Source organism: Miniopterus natalensis, chromosome 6 (assembly GCF_054644295.1).
Source record: "Miniopterus natalensis isolate mMinNat1 chromosome 6, mMinNat1.hap1, whole genome shotgun sequence".
NCBI classification, from domain to species: domain Eukaryota; kingdom Metazoa; phylum Chordata; class Mammalia; order Chiroptera; family Miniopteridae; genus Miniopterus; species Miniopterus natalensis.
Window position 1 is genome coordinate 26,272,549 of NC_142086.1, and position 21,846 is coordinate 26,294,394.

The 21,846-nt window shown below is 35.9% G+C and overlaps 1 protein-coding gene across 1 annotated transcript in view; it reads left to right on the forward strand.

Moving 5' to 3' along the window:
- EPHA6 (EPH receptor A6) overlaps positions 1-21,846 on the forward strand; it is a 771,763-nt gene that overhangs the window by 658,474 nt on the left and 91,443 nt on the right. The window lies entirely within an intron of this gene.

A 21,846-nucleotide genomic window follows, 5' to 3' on the forward strand; every position in this document is an offset into this window, starting at 1 on the left:
GTTTTTCTAATTTTCTGCTCCCGTTCGTCATTTTCCCAATTTAACATCATTATTTAGTTGAAAAATACAGTGGTACCTCAGGTTTTTGAATGTCCCCATGGATGAACATTTCGGGTTAGGAACGTGGTAAACCCGGAAGGAAACGCTTCGGTTTTCGAACTCGCCCCGGAAGTGGAACATGCCGCCCGGCTTCCGCTCAGGGCAAGACCCTGAGGCCCAGCTGTGGGCTTTCGATCCCTCGGTTTCCCAACGTTTCAGAACTCGAATGGTCTCCAGAATGGATTACATTCGAAACGCGAGGGACCGCTGTATTTACTCTATGTGAGTGCCTGATTTAAAACGAAACAAAGCCTTCTTATATTTAACTGTTATATTTCTTCCATTGTCCTGGCACTTTATTTTAACACGTTCTTGAGGCCCATGCCTTCCCGCAAATCTGCCTTTGCCTGAGGTATTTTTGACACTTCGTTAATTACCTCCTTTCAGTGAAGCTGTGCACACTGAAGACGGTGCGATCAGTTAAGCCAGAGACGGTGACGAGCCAGTGGCTGTGAAACGGCTCTGTTCTGTCCTCAGAGCAAATGTTGAGGAATGATCTGATCCTACTGAAAAATGAACAACCCAGGCTTCTCCGGAGATATATAAGCACACTCTACACCTTTATTTGAATGATTCTTGGGGGAAATGGGAGCAAGAGTAAAATTAACTAAAACTTTAGAGCCAGACTCTCATATGTAAGCTGTGCGATCGAAGCTTAACTCAAGAACACGTTGTTAGCGCGCTGAGCGCCTCAGCCGGTCGGCTGCGGATCGCTGTGGCCATTGTCTTGAGGAGTTCAGTCACAGAGTCTCTCTGCTCCTATTTTAAAGCTAATAATTTGTAAAATTATACCATATTCTGTTACTTTTAAACAAAACCCTTACCGTTGACTCATTTGATAGTCAACTTCAATGAGAAATAAGTCAGTAAAATTATTCAAGAGGTTTTATTCTCTTTTCTACCTTACACGTTATTTTAAAAGAGGCAAATCCATTATTTAGTTCCCTTTTATTTCATTTTCTCCGAGGTTTTTTTTGAAACTTCACTGTAAAAAATTACTTCAGATTGGATGCAAGCTTAATATTATGAATGAAACAGGTTATGCCCTTACGTGTTTGCTTTGTAGAATGCTCTCTATTCATTTATCAATGATATTTTCATTAATTTCTCCAACAAAGAAATACAGTTCTAAGGAAAATAAATTAATCTCTCAGAGTCTGATGTCTAAGTTAGCAGCATCTATTGATCTTTTAATTTGACCTAAAAAGCTCCATAAAAAATAAGTCTATGAAGTCTGAAAATAAAGTATTTATTTTAGAAGAAACATTATTTTCAACTCCATTTTCTTACTGGAAATGTCATGATTATTTTCTTTTTCTTCAAGGACTTTATTTTTGTCTCTTTTATTTTTATAATTGTATAACTTGAAGCAACTTTTCAAGTTATAGAATAATGCATACAAGATTTTTCTCTTAAGCATATTATCTCCAACCTTGGAGAATAGTGTTTAAAGTTTTATATATATATTATATATATATATATATATAATATATATATAAAACATAATACTTACTAACACTGCAACAAATACTACCTGCAAAAAGAATAAGATAGGAAATAAAGAATAAATAGGAAATAACTACTAGACTCTGACTGTATGCTGCTATAGGTATACTTGAAATCTTATTAAATAATATTTCAACTGATTTTTAAAAGAGGAAGCTCATAACTAAATTTAAGATACTAATAAAATTAGCAGGGTAGCCCAAATCTTCAAGTATATGTATGTTTTATTAGGTCAGGTTTGACATAAATTCTAGGCATATTCTCTGTCTGACATGATTCCAAAGGCTGAGAGGCCTCAAGTGCTATTTTAATTTAAATCTGACTACAGAATTAAACATCAAATTAAGTAACCAGAATATGAACACTCCAAAGAGTGCCTCTTAAAAGCTATAAATTATGTCTCAATTAAGAAATGTCTCTGAATTTAACACGTACCAACTAAATGATAAATAATGTAACAAGCACATTTTTAAAAATCTCAGAAATAGCTAACTTCTCAGGGGATCCTGGGGTACAAAATATCATACGCCGATTACTTGACTTTATAATGAACATGGACATTCACTGCTTAAAATGGCAGAGCTCTTGCTTCCAAGAGCTTACCCTTTGACAGGTGGACAAACTGATGCTTCCTTGAATTAAGTGTGTCCTAAAGGTCTGAAAAGAAATATCGAAGTACCAAAAAAGCAGAGATCTGGAGAAGACTTCACAAAAAAGATAAAACTTTAACCAAATATTATAAGATTTCATTAGGCAGAGAGTTGGGGGACAGGTCCGGATAGAGGAAACAGAAAGGTAAAGAGATATGGAAATATGAGGAAGTGAGTGGTCCCACTGATGAAACTGTAGACAGTTTGGAATTGGGGTGAGGACCAGTGGAGGGTCCAGGTTGTGAGGGTAGTTGGATGGTACTTCAAGAAATATGGAGGTTTTTATATAGCAACTAAAAAATGGGCATGGATTGATTTAAATAGGTAAATAACAAAGTGCATGCATGTCTTAGAAGATATTATTGACAACAGTGTAAAGGAAGGGGAAGGGAGGGGACTCGGACAGGAGGACTGGTAACCTGGAGACCAGTTAGACCATTACTGCTATAGATCAGAAAGGTTATGTGGCTTTAGGTCACAAATACTGTGTCTCAAAGTCAACATAATGCCAGATTGAGCGTTGGCATTCTGCTGAAATTTTGTGTAAAATTTTCAGGACTTCATATAAATATACTTAGGCCCCAAATACTTTTATTTCCTGTTAAAAATAAAATGAGATGGCTAGAAAACTGCCTAGTGAAGATATATCTCAATTCAAGCAAACCCTGAATAATAAAATACAGAAGAAGAAAGGTCATTTATTTGAAAATGGTTCTTTGTTTTATAAAAACATTTATATGGGAATAACTTTCAAGAGCAAGCTCCCTTGATACATGTTTTTTAAAGTATAACTTCATTTTTTGAAGAATGCTTCTTGGAATATATCTGTTATCCTAAATGATTTTGATTTTTTTCTCTTGCTGTGTAAGTATAATTGCTATTTCCTCATTATTTATAAATGGTTCTATAATCTGTGTTAAGAAGGGTTAGGAGGAAAGGGAGGAATGTGGAGGGTTTTAAAATCAGGAAGACATGGATAAAGATTTTTTTTGTAATCTTCAAGAAAGTAACCCTTAGAACAGTATGCAATATGGACGTTTTCCATTAAGATGACTTCACCAATTTAGAGAGCCACTTATCACAGAAAAGAGCAGTAAGAACTGGCTAAAAGACACACTGGAGGTGCCTCTTCCTCCCAGGAACATGCCCATGCCTTTCCTCTCTCCCCACCCCACTTCTTCCCCACAGGCATGTGTCTCCTAAACTCTAAGGGAGCCCATGAGGCTTGCAACCAGGGAGCAAGGGGCAGCAGCAGCTCGTCCTGGGCTAACCCCTGATCCTGTCCCCAAGGCCTCCTTTTCTCCGATTCTTAGTGAGCCAAACAGACCAGCCTAGGCTCATTTCCCCAGCCCTTTCTTATTTCATGTCCCCAGCTTTAAAAAATGTCCTCTAAAATTAAAAAAAAAAAAAAAGACAGGCTGGAAAGATGGAGTGACTAGTGTGATTCCAGCACTGGTTATTGTACTGAACTGGTCAGTCAGCACGTGTCAGATGAACAGAATGGTCACTGGAGCCAGAGGGGCCAGACCAGAAAGAGATGTGACAGAACAGATTACCCTGCCAAACTCTGCTAATATGAGTGCATCAGCGCCCTATTTAGAAGATGCATACATGTAATATATAAGAACGTATTATTTACATTATAAAATACACTAAAGTAAATAAAAGGGTGAGATTTATGACTACACATAAAAGAATTTCTTCCTACAGCTTGATTGTTTTGCAGGCCCTACTTTAGGTCTAAGACCTCTTCATTCAACATGGACATAACACAGTTTATCATGGAGCAATTGTATTTAAGGCCCTAATCCTTGGAAAGCCAATAACCAAAAATAAAGGGATTCCTTATTTTGAAGTTTTTAATTAAATTTATGGGGTGACATTAGTTAATAAGACTATCTAGGTTTCAAGCGGACAATTCTGTGATACGTGATCTGTATATTACATTGTGTGCCCACCACCCAAAATCAAACCGTCTTCCATCACCATATATCTGACCCCTTTTCCCTATATACTCCCCACCCCTCTTCCCTCTGGGAACCACCATACTGTTGTCTGTGTCTATGAGTTTTGTCATAAAGGGATTCTTGAGAGCAGATAAATGACTATTCAGAGAGAGGACCAAGAGTAACCAAGTACAGTTAAGCCAACAGATGTGCAAACACCAAAGCAGCATGGTGGCTACACCAGTAAGAGCAGATTTCCCTGGTAAGCCCTGTACTGAAATACATGGAGCCTTTGCAAAGGGAACCTAAGAACTGGCCATAACATGAAAACTAAGAAATGTGCATTGTGGGCTAAAGTTAGAAAAAAAAAAAAATTCACAAAAATAGGATGTAGATGAAAGCGTACCGGGCACCTAGTGAGGGGAGGCTGGCGACTGATGATGAGCACAGCTAAGGATACGTATACAATTAGCGGCACGGGGCCAACTTAATCTGCATGATATTTGCTGAGTTTGGATTGTTCTCATTTGATTACATGGTTTCCTATCTGATTATAATTTAGATGCTAAGAAATCTCTTCCTTTTCTGAATTTATTACACATTTACATGGACAACTGCTTTATATCCTGCTGCAGAGCAGGGACTCTCTCATTGGACTGGTGCTGAGTAACCAGTCCTAAACTTCCGTTGAAATGTTAAGCTTTTTTGCTCTCAAGTAAGAAAATTAGGTCTTATTTACCTAAAAATTACACTGAAAGATATGTATGGCTCACACTTATTCATTTGAAGGGATAAGTTTTATTTCAAACATAATGCCAGCGACTGTTCAGATTTTTAATTGTAGTGAATAACTCCTTATATTTTGAAGATCAAAACAAAATGGAAGAATTAGTTTATCACAATATCTGCTAAAAATCAAGATTTGCCTCTAACTTTCAATTGTGTTCATTTTGTGTTATCAAAGGCAGATTTTGCTTCTTAGTTTGACAACAATAATTCCATACGGGTACTTTCTTAGCTGAAACACAGAGCCTCATATTGACAACACATAATCTGTGTAATCACAATTCTGTTAACATGTTAATTCTCTTTACTTTGCATTCATAAGACCTTTTCCAAGTTCCAACTCTTAACCTCCTCTATACTACATAAAATATGAGAAAAGTCAAATCTCCTATCAGTCTAAGAAGGCACAGTCTATACTCCACATGGAGATAATTATAGCAAATAATGGAGCAGCAAGAGGGGAACATATTTACATGTGTATTTTAAAGTTGGAGAAAGACCTGAGCAACCTTCTTCACTTACCTAATTCAAGTGTTTATAAATCGGCTTGACTTTTGACATAAATTTTTAAATCTTGAGACATGCCCAGGTTGAAAAATAAATATTTTTAATATAAGTGAGATAAAAATTATTTTATTTAATTTAAATATTTCTTTATTGATTTCAGAGAGAGGAGTGAGAGGGGGAGAGAAAGAAACATCAGTGATGAGAGTCATTGATCAGCTGCCTCCTGCATGACCCCTACTGGGGAATCAAGCCCACAACCCAGGCATGTGCCCTGACCGGGAATTGAACCTTGATCTCCTGTATCATACATAGGTCGATGCTCAACTACTGACCCACGCCAGCCAGGCAATAAAAAATTATTTTAGATCATTCACTATTCTGCCTTTAAGTACCTTAACATAAATAATTGAGATTTGCCCTAGAGATCACACTTAACCTGCTAATAGAACATACTCAGAAGTTTCACTCATTTTTGTCTCTTTTAAATAAAAGAATTAACTGTAAAAAGTTATACAGTAAGAAAAAATTGTAAGTGCTTTCATTTAAAATCATATAATAACAGATTCACTGAATAAAAGGACTTATACTGAGAAATATTTCTAATTTCTTGGATTTTAAAAAATAAAATTTTATTCTTTGAAATTATTAACAGAGAATATATTATAGGATTCTCTGTCCATTGGGTCATTGATGGTGGAGGTGACACTGTGCTAACATATAACATTTCATCAAATGCAGCTTACACCACGTCTACCCTAGGTGAACCAGGCCCAACCTGAAGAGTAATTTTTACTTCAATTGTTTTTAAGATTTACCCAAGCTAAAAATGGAGAGCAGACCCTTAAATAGAGGACCATGAAACCTACTAGCCCCCAAAGAGCTACATATCATAGCACAAACAGAATTCACTAAAAAAAGTAAAGGAAATGACAGCTTCTTCTTGGCAAATGTAAATTCAGTAGCCTGAGCATAATGAAAAAAAAAAAGTGAGAAAAATAGCAATGTTATCAGAATACTGTAATGTGAAGATTTAAATAACTTTCTTTTTAATAAAAAGGAAGGTTCAATATAAACTTTGGAAGAATGAAAAAATAAATAAAATACTGGTCAGACAAACCAAATTCATGTCTAAGAAAGGGACTGTGCCATTTGGGAAATACAACAAAATTATTCCTCAAAAAAACAAACAAAAAAAAACAGTTCTCACTTGACAGAGACCATGATAGCTATCAGTCAAAGTCAGTCAAATGTATAGACCATTATAATTAGCTGAAGAGGAAGAGATTGATGTGCGAATATTAGATTTCCTAATTTCAAAGGAAAAAAGTGCCCTTGAACCAGCAAGTAATTGATGGATTAATTCATGAGAAGAAAACTGACAGTTTTTATTTATCTCTGTCAATATAAACTTTTTTAAAGGAAATTCTAATGATTTAATGTATAAAAGCTATATTCTCAGAAATTAATGTCTCTACACACTTTGAGTGCAAAGGCCAGAAAACAGACTCACAACAATAGAGATGAAAGGGTAACAAAGCTTTGTACTAAACCAGAGAAAGCATGTGTTAAATGCAAAGCAAGAGTCATCTTCAATTACTGTTCAAGAGGTAAATAGCATACACACCAGCTTGGATCACAGGCTGAAGGACCCAAAATCTTAATGGTAGATGTTTGGGATGGTAGTATCAAACGGGCACAAACCTTCTTTGAAATGTACTACTTGGGTGAATTGACAATGGCAGATCTTGAGCATAAGAGGGAAATGAGAATCCACAATGTCAGAGGAAATTAATATATAAAGAATCATTTCCTGAAAAAAAACTCATCTCCAGTGCTTAGAAAACAATGATTTGTGATCACCTCAGAACTCTCTGTAGTAAAACAAATGAAGAAGATATGGAGACTGCTATGCACAGAGGAGAAGGGGATTGAAGAAACGGATAGCTCTATCAGAAACCTGGAAGCTAGGGAGGACTCTCGAGCTCAGTCATACACACCGTGAAGAAGCCAAGCCAAGTAAGCACGGCACTCGGAACCCCATACAACCACATCAGAATGACAACGAAACTACAGAACAACCATCATTCTGAACCACCTGAAATCTAACAGAATGGAAATCCTACAACAAAGGATATAAAGGAGGAGCCACATCGAGACTGCTAGAGGGGCAGAGACACAGAACGGGGCTGGTCCCTCACCCACGTGTGGTGGTTGAAAACAGAGAGGGATATCTCAGCGGCAGAGGTCTCCACTAAGGAGCAAGGGGTCCCAGCCCCACATCAAAACCCCCAGCCCAGTGTTCCAGTGCTGTAAGGACAAGTCCCCATAACTTCTGGCTGGTAAAACCAGCGGGGATTGTGGCTTAGGAGACAGAGGCTCATGGAGTCCTAGGCATTCCTCTCACAGGGCCAACACACAGACTTACTCAGACTCACTGGCTCTGATCTCCAGCGCTGGGGAGGCACAGGGAGTCCCGAGCAAAAGGAATCCAAAGAGGCCCACACCCAGACACATCATCATTAAAATGGAAAAGATTAAAGACAAAGAGGAGTCTTAAAAGCAGTCAGAGAAAAGCAGTTAGTTACCTAAAAGGGATCTCACGTAAGACTGTCAACAGAATTCCCAGCAGAAACCTTGCAGGCCAGAAGGGAGTGGCACAAAATATTCTAAGTGATGAAAAGCAAGGACCTACACCCAGCAAAGCTATCGTTTAGAATTAAAGGTCAGATAAAGAGCTTCCCAGACAAGAAAAAGCTAAAGGAGTTCATCACCACCTAACCAGTATAACATGAAATGTTAAAGGGTCTTCTGTAAGAAGGAGGAGGGGGGAAGAAGATAAAAAAATAAAAATATGGATAAAAAAGTGGCAATAAATACATATCTGTCAATAATTACTTTAAATGCAAGTGGATTAAATTGTTCAATCAAAAGGCATATGATGATTGAATGGATAACAAAACAAGACCCTCAAATATGCTGTCTGCAGGAGGCTCACTTCAGATCAAAAGACACACACAGACTGAAAGCAACAGAATGGAAAACGACATTTCATTAAAGTGGAAACAAAACAAAAGAAAAAAGCTGGGGTAGCAATACTTATACCGGACAAAATAGACTTTAAAACAGAGTCTATAGCAAGAGGCAAAGAAGGACCCAGCAACTCCACTTCTGGGTAGTTATCAAAAGAAACCCAAAACAGTAAATCGAAAAGAAATATATATCCAAATATTTTTTGTAGCATTATTTACAATAGCCAATGTACAGCAACCTACTTGTCTTTATCTATGTGAATGAATATAGATGAGTGAATAATGAAGTGGTGCATGTATACAATGGAATATGACTCAGTCATAAAAAAGAAGGAAGCCTTGCCATCTGCATCAACACGGATGGACCTAGAGGGTATTATGCGAAGTGAAAAAAGTCAGAGAAAGACAAATGCCAGATGATTTCACTTATATGTGGAATCTAAAAAACAAAATAAACAAACAAGCAAACCGGAAACAGACTCCTACAGGGAACATTTTGACAGTTGCCGGAAGAGCGTCTGAGGGGATGGGTGACAAGGCGAAGGGATTTAGGAGTACAAATTGGTAATCACAGAATAGTCGTGGGGCTATAGAGTACAGCTTATGGACTATAGTCAATAATATTATAATAACTGTATATGGTGTCAGGTGGGTACTCTATTTATCTGATCATTTCGTAAGTTATATAAGTGTCTAATCACGGGGTTGTACACCTGAATTAATGTGATATTGTACATCAACTATAATTTTTAAATAAAAAATAAATAAATAACTTTTTTAAAAGAAAGTGAACAAACAAAAAGACAAGCCATGCTTTGGGAACCCCTCCATTTGTCATTTATGCAAAGCATGTACAAAAACAAACCCTTTGTCGGTACATGTAAGCCCTGTGTCTCTGCCATGCGTTCTAAAGCAAGGACCCTAAGGCCTGTACCTGGGGAGGCGTCACTGAAGACAAGAAACCACTGAGAAACTCTAACTTTCTATTCAGCACTGAAGGTTTGGTTTGTGACTTACCAGTAGTTGTTTTTTTGTTGTTTTTTCTAAAAATCATGAATCCCTTTAGATTTGTGTAAAATTTTGGAGAGCACGAGATTTATCTTTTACATTTTTTAAAGCTTCCAAGCACCTAGAAAAATATACTACTTAATGGCAGCTTAATTGCTGGTAATTAAACCAAAATAAAATCGTTAGAAAAAGAATGATTGAAACTAAAAACATTGTTTTCACTGAAGTCACATTTATTTCTTCTCTGACATCACTGTTAATCACAACCTACCAATGAGTGAGTCTAAAATAATCCTTAATGCTTGGTAAAGAGATGAAAGAAATGCAATAGAAAGCAGCAAGTGAAACAAACATTGAAGCACTTGTGACAACCAGTCCCGGTATGAACAAACAGGGAAATTAGTCCGGATGTTCACAGAGGTGGAAACTCTGTTTTAAAGTCTCTGAACACATTCTACCAAATGCTTTGAGCACAAAACAGATGCCTAGAGCATAGATAAGATCCAAGACAAATGGTTCACAAAAATCACATAGTACATATTATTGTAATACCTACAAATATCCGAAATACATCCTAAGTGCCAGTCGATGATAGATAATCACATGCCAGTCACATTCTCAGGACATTTGGCATACGCCCTGATGATTAACCAAGAACCACTGGAAACACCAAGGGCTTTTGGTTTTGTGTTCACAACATCCAACACTGTGTAATTCAGTTACTCTTCCTGCCCCCAGTGACTTTAGAACGAACCCAGAGTAAATGGATGTACTGGGAAGAGGCTCAGCAAGCAGAAAGTGCAGTGCTCATTGGCCCATCTCACTTGCACAGAAAAAAGACAAAGTGAGACAATGAACACAAAGCTACTGACTTTGGACCTAGAATTTCAAAGATATCACCTGAAGAAACAAAATCATTACTAATGCTAAATTGTGAGCTTTATCTCTGATGTCGAAAGAATGCTTTTTTCCATTGACAATAAAAAACTGGAAAGGAAAAGATAATAAATTCAGGCTAAATTGCATGAAAACTCTATGGAAAACTAACGTTTTCCTGGTGTAAACAGATTTACATCAATGGCAAGTAAATTGGAAAAGGTTATTTGTTATTTATGCTGTTTGTTGCAGACCATGTTAGCTGCCTGCCCAACTTCTCTTGTCACCTCTTCCTTGTTAATAAAATCTTTAAATTTAGATATTTGTAATGAGCTCAGGTCCAAGAAATAAATCATGACTTCTATAAGCCAGTTACATCTATACCATTCTCTTTTGCCACTTAAATTTTAAACTTTGGTCATTTAAATATAAAGGGAGGTGTGATTGGTGACTCTGGAAAAATTTCTAGTTGAGGTCTACTAGACATAGACTTGAGTGGAGAGCTTCCTAGTACTGGCCCTTTCTTTTCTTTATTTCCTTGGATATAGTTTTGGAAGGACGGAGTGTTGGAGCTGTGACAGACATCTTAAGGCAATAAGGCTAAGGCGACAAACACAATGCAGAGGACCACCAAGTAGGAAGATCAAAGAGCCTGGTTCTCTGATGAAATTGTTGAGCTTCTGTGTCAACAGAAACCATTTACTCCAGTTATTTGATTTAATTAAATGTCTTATTTGCTTGATAATTGGGTGTTGTATGACTCCATGACTTGTAACTGAAGACATTTTGATGTATAATCAACATATTAAAAACCTTCAAAGCTCGGCTGGGCGTGGCTCAGCGGTTGAACATCGACCTAGGATCTAGGAGATCAGGGTTCAATTCCTGATCAGGGCACATGCCTGGGGTTGCAGGTTCGATCCCCAATTGGGGGCGTGCAGGAGGCAGCCAATCAATGACTCTCTCATCATTGATGTTTCAGCTCTCTCCCTCCCTCTCCTTCTCTCTGAAATCAATAAAAATATATTTTAAATAATTAAAAACCTTCATATTAATAGATAATATAAATAGGAAAATGACAAAATGAAGAGTTTAAGTAAAATATCACCTCAGTCATACAAACTGACTAGATTACATAAGCAAACTATATAGTTTGAGGATGCAGTAATTATAATTTATTCATTTAATGTGCATTCCTTAATGTTATTAAGCAACCAGTTAGACAATAGAGATAAAAGTGCTTAGAAACTGGGGAGAAGACATCGGAAACAATGTCAATTAACCATTGCAGTAATAACAATGTTAAGGGAAAGTGTCGGTCCCATAATTGAATTCTCCCCCTCCTCTTCCAATAGGTCCCCCTGCAAATTTTCTTCTTTCATACACAAATTCCTTCTACCTCTCATCTCTGACACCCATGCAGAAGGCTATGGACAGCAGTAGGTGAAAGTCTTTGAAGACCCAGAAATAAAGAGAATGATCTCTTAGTGTTTGGTGATACATATTACAAATGCGGACATATCTCAAAATGTCTGTTTCCTTTTGCTTATCGAACTTTTTAAGTTATTCTGCAATGAATATTTTACTTTTATGATAAGAATAAAAACACTATGTGTTACAAAAATAGAGAAAGAAATAGCTCCTGTCAAAGTTCCGAGATATCTTTCTGACCAGTTGATTTAAAATGTCTTCTTCCTGGTATTAGTCAGTGACTAAACAACAAACTTGTTTCATTGTCTTAATGTGACTTGTCTAATCAAAAAGATGGCTAGGAGTCACTTCACTGGGCAACATTTATTTTTAAATGAGAAATAAGGAGATTAAGGAAATGGACATTACCATTACTGATTTTTTAAATGGAATTCTGGGCAATATTCCAAGAAACCTCAGAGTCTCCCAAAGAGTTTCAAATTCAGGACCCATTCCCCGTTGCCACCCCAGGGCCTGTTAATAAGCCCTTCCATCATCAACTTTTCCAAGCCCGAGATGGAAAGCTAGAGAAAGCGCTACAGAATCTTGAACTGTGCTTTTAAAAGACATAAAATTGCATTTCAAACATTATAAAAATTCCCCAGCATCCTTGTTAAGAAATAAATAAAATACTTTTCCCTCCATTCTCCATTTACTCTATTTTCTCACCTGGTTCTCCTGTGGTTGGATTATGCTAGTGATTTACCAATCACGTTCTCATAGGGCAAACACTGCAGCCATAGTTCATTACAGGAAAGCACTGGAAAGGCGGCTGCAAAGAGGTCTCCCCGAACCCTCCCTTGGGCCTCTCTCTCTCTGCAAGGACAGCTCTGAATGTGTCCGTGACCCAGCGATATATTCATATATTCAAATCATGACTTCTTCCAATTAACATGAACACACAAAATTGTACTGTACCTAGTTTTGCTTCTTTAGACGTGCAGTAAGAACAGGGCGTTATTATATGAAGCACACACATTACTCAGTTGTTTAACCATGCTCTTAATCAGTGTATAATAAGTGTCACAAATAGGCAGCTGCTAAATGAATTAAACATAAAGATAATGTTTTTTAGATTACTTTTGCTTCTATATATTGCATAATTTAGGTCCTAACACATTCTGGTCCTCAATTCTCTTCTTTTTATAGAAACTGAATCATTACCTCCTTTTACAGAGTTTGAAAATTTGTTTTTCATGTATGCTATAAAAGTAAATCTCTTTAAGGGAAGACAAAATTTTTAATTTAAGTGTTTATAACATATATTTTTAGAAAGGCTACAATTTCTTCCTTTTTAGAAAAGTTTTCTGGCTATGGCTCTTAGTGAAGTTGCAAATACATTTGCTTTTTAAAATGATTGCTACTAAAAGAAAGGCATAAATTCAACTAAGTTGTGCTCTTCCATAAAGTAATAACTAACAAGTCAAAGGGTCAGCTATGTCCTTATTTTCACCCCACCCTCCAGAGCTTCGTAATCAAGGCATTTCAACAGCCCAATATGAATATGGACCTGTTAAGTAATGGAGAAAACGTTATTTACCCAAGTGAGCAAGAATGAACTGTTTCGCTTACTCACAACTGTAAACCTACTCTTGTCCACCCCTGTATATAATATTAATATGGTAGACAAAGCAATGGTTTATAAATTTAGAGCTATAATTTTAATCTTAGCTTTGCCATAATTCGGTGAATAAACATGGATCATTAATTTAAAATCCTTGTGACTCAATTTCCATATCTTTAATAGAATTAGTATGAAAGCTGTTCACTCTCTACCAAAATGATGTGACAACCATTAAGATAAGCTAAGGTATGGATTATAGCCGCTATTGAGATGAACATTTTAGAATCACCTAAGGTATTTATCTAAAACGTAGAATCCCACCCGGCCTGGCGTGGCTCAGCAGTTGAGCGTCAACCTGGGATACAGGTGATCAGGGTTCGATTCCCGATCAGGGCACATGCCCGGGGTGTGGGGTCAGTCCCCAGTCGGGGGCGTGCAGGAGGCAGCCGATCAATGACTCTCTCATCATTGATGTTTCTATGTCTCTCTCTCCCTCTCCCTTCCTCTCTCTGAAATCAATAAAAACATACTTTTTTAAAAAAAGATATCTGGAGGAAAAAAGATCTCTAATGATAATTTTTCTTCAATATTGACTGATGTAGAAATGTATGCCCTCTCCAGGCACTTATTGAACTCCTGTGAAATTTTGTGAAAATACTTTAAACTCTGATATAACTATAACCTCTGGCCAAAATACAAACAACTTGTCTCAAAGAACAAAGTCATTTAGTTGCCCCAGTTGCTGAATTTTATCTCAGTCTTAAAACAATTATGTATAAATACAGATTATGCCATTGAATATTTAATATCTCTAAAGTTGATAGGGTTTCAGGACACGTGGAAATGGTTAGATTTTGCTTGAACTTCAATCTGCTTTATGGGAAAGAGAAGAAACTGCCAGAATTGTCATTTCTAGGGTATTGACCTAGAATATCTCTTCTGGTTCTAAAGGGAAATTCACTCTCCACATTCAACATTAGAAACTACAGTAGTCTTAGGATCACTTTGTAAAAACTACTGACGCTGAGAAGAAAAGAAAAAAAGACATAAAAGCGTGAGAAAACAAAACAAAACCTTCATGAAATCATCATCAAATGATGCTACCAAAGGTCAGGATGCGTTCGTACAGATTCGCCCCCTTGTGGTGAATGAATGGGACAGGACATTTGAAAGGTTTCTGGAAATAAGAGTGACTGTTTTTCTTAGTTCACTGAGATAGAAGATGTACATGCAAGGATTTTACTTATGTGTCATTTATTAAAGCTTAGTAACTCTGAACTGTTTTCCCATAAGAAGGGAGGAGGGATCAGAGAAAACTGTTTTCTAATTATTTAACTGAGAAGTTTCTGAGATTTAAATTGGGATTCCAAAATTGTACTTTAAAAAGGTTTACTCATTGTTTTTACCTCTTAAGATGTAAGGTATAAGTAGAAACATAATCTTGGTGAAAATATCAAGTGGAAAATCAGAAAAAGGAATTGTTAAAGTAAATGAATGCAAGTGTGTGTTTAAAACAAATCAGGTGAAAGATAGAAATAGAGAGAAACTTAATGAAAAAGAAAATCAAGCATGCAGACTTTTTACTGACATTTTTCATTTTTAAGTGCCAATGCTAAGTTTTTTTGTATATGAGTGCAACTCGGAGTTTCAGAATATTTAAGAGACCATGATGATGTCTCAGAGGGCAAGAGGGAAACCATGATTTTAGGAGAAGATTTAAGACAATGAGAGATTCTACAGATTTGGGCTTAGTAGCTTATATCTAATTAACATACATAAGGGGGGAAAGGAAAGATTAAAAACCCAACAACCTGATTAATCCCTAATTAATGAAGACAGAAGCAGTCAATGGTTAAATCAGAAATGAATATGAAAATATACTACTCCAGCGGGTTTTCTGTTGTATTGGGAAAATTACCGGAAATAATAATAGCAATTATAGGCACTACTTTGAAAAAAAAAGTATTTATTTTATGAATATGTTTTTCCAAATTTATTTTGGATATGAGGATAATAATACATGAATTAATTTTTAATAAAATAATTCTAAATTATTTTCCTGCATTGCCAGAGATCATACTTTAGATTATATAAATAAAGACTTTAGACCACATTTGTTCAAGTGAGATTTTCCCCATCCTACCAACACTATTACAGTTCATTCAAGTACTGGAAATAGCCCATAAAAAATAAGCTGTTTTAGCACCTAGTAAGATCACATGGAACACTATTTGTAAATGGTTATTTTCCTTACCCTGAAACAAGGAAATAGAAGGAAGTCTCGAGAACGCAGCAGGACTTTTTGAATTCTGTTTCTTCTAAATATTCCTCTTTTTTAAATTCCTACCCTTGAAAAGTTATAAAACGTTGGCAGAAAGAGGATTATAACAATCTTAAAATATAATACCATTCATTATGCTCCCTTTGGTATTTTGCACTGTTTTTCTGGATTTTTAAAAACATTACTATCTGTTAATATTTATTATTTTTCTAACTTTGCATTTTTGAGGTTAATCTAGGTCACATTTCAGCCAATACAGTTTCTAATGAAAGTTAAAAACAAAACAACAACAAACTCCTCCTGTCCCTCTACTCCCTAAATTGCAGCACTGTCCCCATTCACACTGGCAGGAAATGCAGTACAGCTGGACCTAGACTTTGGAATTTGAAAGGTGTTGGGACCAGACTGTAAAGTCCCTTGTCCCTCACTGTACATAGATTGAATTTAACTTACCTAGAACAATGCAAGATAAAAGAGAGGATAAGCTAAGTAGGCTACAGTTTACAAGAGATAACCAAACAAGAATATAAACAAAAATGAAATATGAATGTGGCACAATGTGACAGAAACATGTCCCATTAACACAGCATTCTGTGAGGTGTACTCCCTCCCTGATTTTGCCTGCACTGGCCCAGAATCTTAGCTGTCATTGTCAGAGTGCCTGCCAGTAAAAGCATCTGTAACGGCAATATCTGGAGAGTATTCTTCAATTCGGGATTTGTTGGGATGACAAAAGGATTACTTAAAATAGCCTGAACATATGAACATATGTTATGAAAATAAAATATATTTTACCATATATTAAATTAACCATGGCTCTACTCAGCGTGCAAGAAAATGGCATCCTAATATTAAATCCCAATTTTTTCTCAGTAAAAATTTGTAAAAAGGTATCCAAAGCATCTGTTTTGGTTTAATCAGACTTTGTCTAGTTTTTTATGACTCCTTTCTACATCTTGTCATTTCCATCAGTACATTTGCTCAAAGTTCACCTTAGTTGCAGCTTTTTTCACTGTATTTCTAAGGTGAGTTGCTTCCTATAATAAAGTGGAAAATACAAATTCCCTGCTGTCTTTAGAAATCCAGAATCTCTTTGTGTGGTGCCATGGCACTGCCAGCCTCTTTCTGAGTCATGCTACATACAGCATTTTTTCATGTAAATGGAAAATATTGATAAAGAAATTTTTTGGTATAATATTATCAAAGGAAGTTCAGAGAGAAAAGAATTATAGTTAAGATTGTGCTCCCTAATGTTGGTCAGCTTACCTGATGGTGTCTCTAGCCCCATGTTCATCTTAACAAATATATTAACATAGTCCAAGTGTGCCTCCACTGGCTTCAAATTCCCAAGAAATTCTATAGAACATTGGAGCTTATGATGGATGGGGCACTGTTACTGAGACACTTTATAGTTCATAAATCTTTGATTTTCAAGCTGCAAATTCTATAAATTTTAAGTAGTATAATAAGGTTTGTGGGCATCCAGCCTGAAATCCCTATCGGGAACTCTTTCAACCTAATTCTTAGCTTGGGCTGCCATAACAAAATGCCATAGACTTTGTGGCTTAAACAACAGCAGTTTATTTCTCACAGTTCTGGAAGCTGGAGGTCCAACATCAGTTGGACTATTATTATTCAGTTCCCAGGTGAGGGCTCTCTTCCTGGCTTGCAGACAGCCACCCTCTCACTGTGTCTTTATGTGGTTGAAACAAAGGACTAGTCTCCCTTTTTCTTTTTTTCTTATAAGGACACTAATCCCATCATATTGTCCCCACCCTCATGATTTCATCTACAGCTAGTCACCGCCCAAAGGCCCCACTTCTGAATACCATCACATTGAGGGTTAAGGTTCTGACATATGAGTTTTTGGAAGATACAGATATTTAAGCCATAATATTAACCAACTAATTAAGAGCTAAAAACTGGAAGTATAAAATTTTCCCTTGAAAGGAGATTAGGTTGTGTTTTCTGTGGTGATGGTTATAATTTGGTTAGTTACTCTTAAACCAGGCCATTAAAAGGTAAATTCTAACATTTCAGTAAAAGAATCCTACAATTAAAGTTGTTTTGAGATTTGCTTTCGTTTTAGGAATTCTCCTTAAGCATTACTACTATCCAATCACATTCTTTAAAATTTCTCTTTTGGGTTTAGACAAATTACAAACAAGTTGGAGGTTTTCACAGTTCGATTTCCACTCATTGATGTCCTCATAGTCTTTGTATACACAGGGCATGAGCTGCAGTACAAAATCAGCACTGCTCTGAGACTGCTCCTTGGCAGAGCTGTGAAAAGTACTTGCTCTTCAGATGGAAAACTACTTATCCCCATAATGTATGTCGAAATGTCAAAAGCATTGTTTATGTATGACTTAGGCAGCAAACATTCCACAGAGCTTCTCCTTAGGTCCTGGAAACCATCTGGAACTCAAATAGGAAACAGAGATCTTTTTAGCATCTCAAAATCTAAGAGCTGAGAGAGTAGAGAGGGGAGGGAGATGAGGAGAGAGAAACAGATAGTAGGCCTCTTGCTCTGGGCTTGGATAGTCAGCCTGTTCTTTTATGCAAATATCTCCTGATGCCCACTTTAAAAAAACAAAAAACAAAAAAGTTTAAGAAATAAATATTAATTAAACAAGTGAGAAAAAAAGACTGTAAAGATGAAACATGTTTTAAAACATAATAACCAATGATAAAACGAGATATGCAATGGAAGGTTAAAAAGGGTTTGGAAGGACTTTAGGAAATGGAGAGGGGATTCTTCTTTGATGAGGATCTCTTAGGAGGCCAGGATACAAGCCCTGTCCCCTACTGCAGCAAAGAGCCCTCACCTACAGCATCCAAACTAAGGCATCAAAATAAGCTGCCCTCTGTGAAAAGGAGTTCTGGCTCATCTCCCAGCTCACTTCATCTCTAACAATCCAGAAAAAACAGTCTTTCACCCTTCAGCTGATTTCTCAGGGAACTTTATGGGGGATATTATTTCTTAAAGTGCAACATAAAATAAATCTTTAGGGAATGCTTAAAGATGCCTATTTTTATAGCATACTCTTAGCATCACCTGTTAAAAACTAGAATAAATATATACTTGAATTAAATGTCCTCCAACAAGAAAATAGGTAAAGTGTGGTGTATCCATATGATGAAACATGTGTACTTCCCATATTTCTCATCTCCCTTTACCATTTTTTAAAAAAAATATGTCTTTATTGATTTCAGAGAGAGGAAAGGAGACAGAGAGATAGAAACATCAATGATGAGAGAGTTGTCATTGATCAGCTGCCTCCTGCAGGCCCCCTACTGGGGATCAAGCCTGAAACCCGGCTATGTGCCTTGACTGTGAATTGAACCTTGATCTCCTGGATCTTAGACCAATGCTCTACCGCTGAGCTACACCTGGCCGAGCTCCCTTTACCATTTTTAAGTACACAGGCTCCCAAGATGGATGATAATTAGATAGATAGATGATAGATGATGATAGATAGATAGATAGATAGATAGATAGATAGATAGATAGATAGATAGATAGATAGATAGATAGATAGATAGATAGATGATAATAATGATGATGATGATAGATAGATAGATAGATAGATAGATAGATAGATAGATAGATAGATGATAGATAGATAGATAGATAGATAGATAGATAGATAGATAGATAGATAGATAGATAGATAGATAGATAGATGATAGATGATGATAGATAGATAGATAGATAGATAGATAGATAGATAGATAGATAGATAGATAGATAGATAGATGATAGATAGATGATAGATGATAAATAGACATAGACATAGAGATGATAGAGATAGATTAGAGATAGAGAGATAGAGAGATAGAGGAGAGAGAGAGAGAGAGAGAGAGAGAGAGATGATATAGATCGCAACTTTTTTATCCTTTCATCCATTAATGGACACTTAGGTTGTTTTCATGTCTTGACTATTGGAAATAATGTTGCTGTGAACATGGGAGTGCATATATCTTTTCAAGTTAGTGTTTTCATTTTCTTAGTTTGTATTGCCAGAAGTAGAATTGCTAGATTGAATAATATTTCTAGTTTTAGTTTTTTGAGAATCCTCCATACTGTTTTCTATAGTGGCTGTACCAATTTACAGTCCCACCATCAGTGCACAGGGGTTCCCTCTTCTCCACATCCATGACGGCATTTGTTATCTCTCATCTTTTTTATTAAGGCCATTCTAACTTGTATGAGGTGATATCTCATTCTGGTTTTAATTGGCATTTCCCTAATGACTAGTGATGTTAAGCATCTTTTCACGTACCTGTTGACCTTTCATGTATCTTCTTTGGAGCAATGCCTATTCAAGTCCTTTGCCCATTTTTTAATTGGGTTATTTGGTTTTTTGCTATTGAGTTGTATGAATTCTTTTTATATTTTGGATATTTACCTTTTATCAGATGCATGGTTTACAAATATTTTTCCCCAATCTGTAGGTTTTCTTTTCACTTTGTTGATGGTTTATTTTGCTGTGCAAAAGATACTTATTTTGATGTAGTCCCACTTATTTATTTTTTGTCACTTGTGCTTTAGATGTCATATCCAAAAAAATCATTACCAAGACCCATGTCAAGGAGCTTTCTTCCTATGTTTTTTCCTAGGAGCTTCATGGTTTCAGGTCTTACATTTAAGTTTTTAATCCATTTTGACTACATTTTTGTGACTGATGTAAGATAGGAATCCAGTTTCATTCTTTTACATGTGACTATCCAGTTATCCCAGTACCATTTATTGAAGAAACTCTCTTTTCTCCATTGAGTATGCTTGACTCTTTTGTCAAATATTAGTTGAACATATATGCTTCGGTTTATTTCTGGGCTTTTGGTTCTGTTCCATTGGTCTGTTTGTTTGTGTGTGTGTCAGTACCATACTGTTTTGATGCCTAAAGCTTTTTACTCTAAAGTTTATAGTATAGTTTGAAATCAAGAAGTGTGATGCTCCCTGTTTTGTTCTCTGTTTTTTGTTTTTTTCTTTTTCTTTAGCTATTGAGGTATTTTATGGTTCCATATGAATTTTAAGAGTATTTTTTTCTGCTTCTATAAAAAAGAAATTCCACTGGAATCTTGATAGGGATTGCATTGAATCTATAGATGACTTTTGGTAGTATTAACATTTTAACAATATTAATTCTAATCCATGAACATGGGCTACCTTTCCATTTATTTGTATCTTTTATTTCTTTCATCAATTTCTTATAATTTTGAGAGTAGAGATTTTTCACCTTTTCAGTTAAATTTATTTCTACGCATTTTATTGTTTTTGATACCATTGTAAATGGGATTGATGGATTTCTTTTTCAGAAAATTCATTGTTAGTGTATGTTAATTTTGTATTCTGCAACTTTACTGAATTCATTTATTTAATCCAACATTTTTTTGATGTTGAGTCTTTAGAATTTTTTATATATAAAATCATACAAATAGAAGTAAAATACAAATTTTACTTCTTCCTTTCCAATCCTTGGTGGTCATTTTGTTGGGAGATTTCTGATTGCTGATTCAATCTCTTTAATAGTTAATTGGTCTGTTTCTTCTTGATTCAGTCTTGACAATTTGTATGTTTCTCAGATTTTTTTTTTATTTCTTCTAGGTTGTCCAGGTGATCAGTGTACAGTTGTTCATGGAAGATATGGAGAGTGAACTGTCTAGCTACCTCTACTTTTTTTGTCTTTTTTGTTACCATTTGCTAGAAATGTCTTTTTCCATCCCTTCACCTCTTAGTCTTTAAGTGTGTCTTTAAGGCAAAAATGAATCTCTTACAGGCAGAAATATTGTTGGATCTTATTTTTTTTATTCAGCCAAATAATGTCTTTCAACTGGAGAATTTAATCTGTTTACATATAAAGTAATTATTGATAGGTAAAGACTTACTGTAGCCATTTTGTTCATTGTTTTCCAGTTGTTTTATAGAGTAGTGGTTCATTGTTTCTTATCCTGCTACCTTTTTGTGCATTTTGATGTCTTTTGGTATCAATATGCTTAGACTTCTCCATCATGTTCTTTTGTGTAATTACTACAGGATTTTGCCCTATGATTACAATGAGACTTACATAATATATCTTAAACTTAACGCACCCTATTTTAAACTGATAACTTAACTGAA